The following is a 4,348-nucleotide window of genomic DNA, read 5'->3' as shown; positions in this document are numbered from 1 at the left end:
CAGCGTGTGTATCATTCCACATTTTATTTTAACTGTGAAACTATGCAAGACATACAAATAAACTACTAAACAAAACAACAAACTGTGACGAAGAGGTGCAACATACACTAACTCAAAATAATCTCCCACAAACCCAGGTGGGAAAAACATCTACTTAAATATGATCCCCAAATAGAGACAACGATGACCAGCTGCCTCTATTTGGAGATCACCCCCCCAAAAAAACATAGAAAAACAGAAACTAGAACATAACATAGAAAATATAAACTAGACAAAACTCCGTCACACCCTGACCTACTCCACTATAGAAAATAAAAGCTTCTATGGCCAGGATGTGACATGGTGGAAATGTGTGCACGTTTTCCGTTGATGGTATCAGTGCTCACGTGTGTGTGTGTGTGTGTGTGTGTGTGTGTGTGTGTGTGTGTGTGTGTGTGTGTGTGTGTGTGTGTGTGTGTGTGTGTGTGTGTGTGTGTGTGTGTGTGTGTGTGTGTGTGTGTGTCAGACGAGAGATGAGAAAACAAGTGGCACAAGTTTTACAGCGTCTCAATGGAGGCCTTTATTCCAATTAGACAAAGACGTCATGAACAGCAGTTAGTTCTGAAAATAATGACATTCAAAATGTGGCATTTACCCACAACACAGGTAAACTTCCACAACCCCATATTGCTGAAACTCAATCACCCAGCGGACAGAGAGAGGAGCGTTATAGCTAACAGCTATATCATTATAGATGTAGCATCATATAGATAAAACTCAATCACCCTGCAGACAGAGAGAGGAGAATTATAGCTAACAGCTATATCATTATAGATGTAGCATCATATAGATAAAACTCAATCACCCAGCGGACAGAGAGAGGAGCATTATAGCTAACAGCTATATCATTATAGATGTAGCATCATATAGATAAAACTCAATCACCCTGCAGACAGAGAGAGGAGCGTTATAGCTAACAGCTATATCATTATAAATGTAGCATCATATAGATAAAACTCAATCACCCTGCAGACAGAGAGAGGAGCATTATAGCTAACAGCTATATCATTATAGATGTAGCATCATATAGATAAAACTCAATCACCCTGCAGACAGAGAGAGGAGCGTTATAGCTAACAGCTATATCATTATAGATGTAGCATCATATAGATAAAACTCAATCACCCTGCAGACAGAGAGAGGAGCATTATAGCTAACAGCTATATCATTATAGATGTAGCATCATATAGATAAAACTCAATCACCCTGCAGACAGAGAGAGGAGCATTATAGCTAACAGCTATATCATTATAGATGTAGCATCATATAGATAAAACTCAATCACCCTGCAGACAGAGAGAGGAGCATTATAGCTAACAGCTATATCATTATAGATGTAGCATCATATAGATAAAACTCAATCACCCTGCAGACAGAGAGAGGAGCGTTATAGCTAACAGCTATATCATTATAGATGTAGCATCATATAGATAAAACTCAATCACCCTGCAGACAGAGAGAGGAGCGTTATAGCTAACAGCTATATCATTATAAATGTAGCATCATATAGATAAAACTCAATCACCCTGCGGTCAGAGAACAAGTTTGAATTTATTCATTTAACCAGGCAGGTCAATTAAGAGCAACTTCATATTTACTTACATTGAGGGCAAGAGGCTATAGCATTGAACTTTACATAAATATATTGGGAAAACCTGGGAACTTGGGGAAAGTTAACGGAATTTTGCAAACCTACCCTTGTTAAACAGTGGATCAATATGAATGATGCTAAAACAACAAGATTATTTTGTCATTTAGTTAACTGTGCAGGTTGACTAACCTCCTGAGGTGTTTGAAGAGGACCTGCATAGTGTCCTGATTGGTTTGACCCGCTCCTTGATGGACTAGACACGCTGCTTGTAGTCTGGGATCTCTGTTGAGCAGACAGAAATACTGAATACTGTAGCAAAACATTTTGCAACCGATAACGAAAATAAGCTTATCTCATTGGACAACTTCAGCTTGTCCCTTTCTGTTTAGCAGGAAGAACAACAGGCTTCACATTCAAACAACACACTGGGCGATTCCCATTTCCTAATCTTTAACGTGATGTAGCACCACCCAATGTATTAATATAACATTTACTACATTCAGTAGTACAGGAGTAGAAATATAGATGGACACTAATACAACATGAAGTAAAGAATTCAACTATTAGAATGGACTAGCCAGGATGTGTATTTGTTGTTGTTATTGTACTCATAATAAAACCAATGGGATTATTATGTACTCACTAATGGAGTTGACAAAGTCATGGAATAATCCATATGTGAAGAGGGGTTCAGGAAGCTCTCTGAAGAACATCTTCAATGCTCCTGTAATCACATGGATATCCTCCCACTTCCCTTCCTCCAGGTTCACCTTCTCATCTACACACACACACACACACACACACACACACACACACACACACACACACACACACACACACACACACACACACACACACACACACACACACACACACACACACACACCGGGTTATTCAGTGTACTACAGGTCCATGCATACTCAGGCTGTCAGTATACAGAGAGAGGGGACAGTAGCAGTGGTACCTACCATGATCAAATCAAAGTCTATTTGTCACGTGAGCTGAATTAAACACCTTACAGTGAAATGCTTACTTACAAGCCCTAACAAACAGTGCAATTATTAAGTAATAAATACGTATTAGGAAAACAATAGATAAATAAATAAAAAAAATAAAAAGGCAGTGAAAATAACAGTAGCGAGGCTATAACGGGACACACACACACACACACACACAATGTAAATAGTCCGGGTAGCCATTTCATTACCTGTTCAGGAGTCTTTTGGCTCATGGCCACAGACCTCAGTGCTATGGGTCTGTAGTCATTTAGGCAGGTGATCTTAGTGTTCTTGGGCACAGGGACTATGGTGGTCTGCTTGAAACATGTTGTTATACAGGACTCAATCAGGGACATGTTGAAAATGTCAGTGAAGACACCTCGCAGTTGGTCAGCAAATGTCCAGATCACACATCCTGGTAATCCGTCTGGCCCAGCGGCCAAGTGAACAGCTGATGCTCTCATGCATGCCTCAGTGTTGCTATCCTCGAAGCGAGCATAGATGTGATTTTGCTCGTCTGGTAGGCTCGTGTCACTGGGCAGCTCGCGGCTGTGTTTCCCTTTGTAGTCTGTAGTAGTTTGCAAGCTCTGCCATATAAGACGAGCGTCAGAGCCGGTGTAGTACGATTCAATCTTAGCCCTGTTTTGGCGCTTTCCCTGTTTGATGGTTCATCTGAGGGTATAGCAGGATTGTTGCCTGTAATCCATGGCTTCTGGTTGGGGTATGTACGTACATTCACTGTGATCTCGATCGTTTCCCTCTGGTTGCGCATTTAACATGCTGATAGAAATGAGGTAAAACTGATTTAAGTTTCCCTGCATTAAAGTCCCCGGACACTAAGAGCGCACCTCGTCATGAATGTACCTCGTCTAATTTATTGTCCAATGATTGTACGTTGGCAAGTAATACTGATGGTAAAGGCAGATTTCCCACTCGCCGTTGGTGGATCCTTACGAGGCACCCCGCCCTGGGTCCTCTGTACCTGCATGTCTTTGTCTTGCCATTGATGGGGATTTCGGGCCTTGTCGTGTGTCTGAAGTACATCCTGTGCGTTCTGCTTGTTGAAGAAAAAAAGAGGTGACTGATCGCTGTCCTGATATCCAGGAGCTCTTTTTTGGCGTGAGACATGGTGGCAGAAACATTATGTACAAAATAAGAAATAACACGAATAAAACACATAATAACACAATTGGTTAGGCGCCCGTAAAACTGCTGCCATTTCTTCTGGCGCCATTTTCTATTGACAGTGACGAGAGAGAGAGTGAAGAGAGAGGACAGCAGCAGGAAAACCTACCATGATTGACAGTGAAGAGAGAGGACAATAGTAGCGGTAGTACCTACCATGATTGACAGTGAAGAGAGAGGACAGTAGCACCTACCATGATTGACAGCGAAGGGTAGTTTCTGGATGACCGCCAGGTCCCCACTCACTCTGTACAGCCCGTCCACATTCAGAGCTTCAGACAGAGGAACACAGAAGAGCATGCACCATCACACAAACATTCACAGTTTTCTAAAAGAGATCGATGTTCTGATACCCTTACATATTTAGTTACTGTTTTTCATAGGACGTGATCCAACATGGCGTAGCAGTCAGATTCTTTTTGTCCTCGTCTTGTCCCATGTATATATCTTTTTATATCTTATTTCTTCGCATATATTTTTCTAAACCTCAACTTCAACATACTCTTCTGCAATCTGCCTCACCCAATGTGGTATG

The 4,348-nt window shown here is 41.4% G+C and overlaps 1 long non-coding RNA gene across 1 annotated transcript; it reads right to left on the bottom strand.

The window, feature by feature from the left end:
• Positions 1-1,886: 1,886 nt before the first annotated feature.
• On the bottom strand, positions 1,887-4,043 carry LOC123726629 (uncharacterized). The gene is made up of 3 exons (XR_006758689.1): positions 4,008-4,043; positions 2,274-2,408; positions 1,887-1,912 (listed from the first exon to the last, which is right to left on the bottom strand). It is a non-coding gene; the product is annotated as an uncharacterized lncRNA (long non-coding RNA).
• Positions 4,044-4,348: the final 305 nt, after the last annotated feature.

The sequence above is a fragment of the Salmo salar genome, chromosome ssa14, assembly GCF_905237065.1.
Source record: "Salmo salar chromosome ssa14, Ssal_v3.1, whole genome shotgun sequence".
In the NCBI taxonomy this organism is placed as follows: domain Eukaryota; kingdom Metazoa; phylum Chordata; class Actinopteri; order Salmoniformes; family Salmonidae; genus Salmo; species Salmo salar.
Note: the sequence above shows the minus strand (reverse complement) of the source record. Positions and strands in the feature narration are given on the sequence as shown.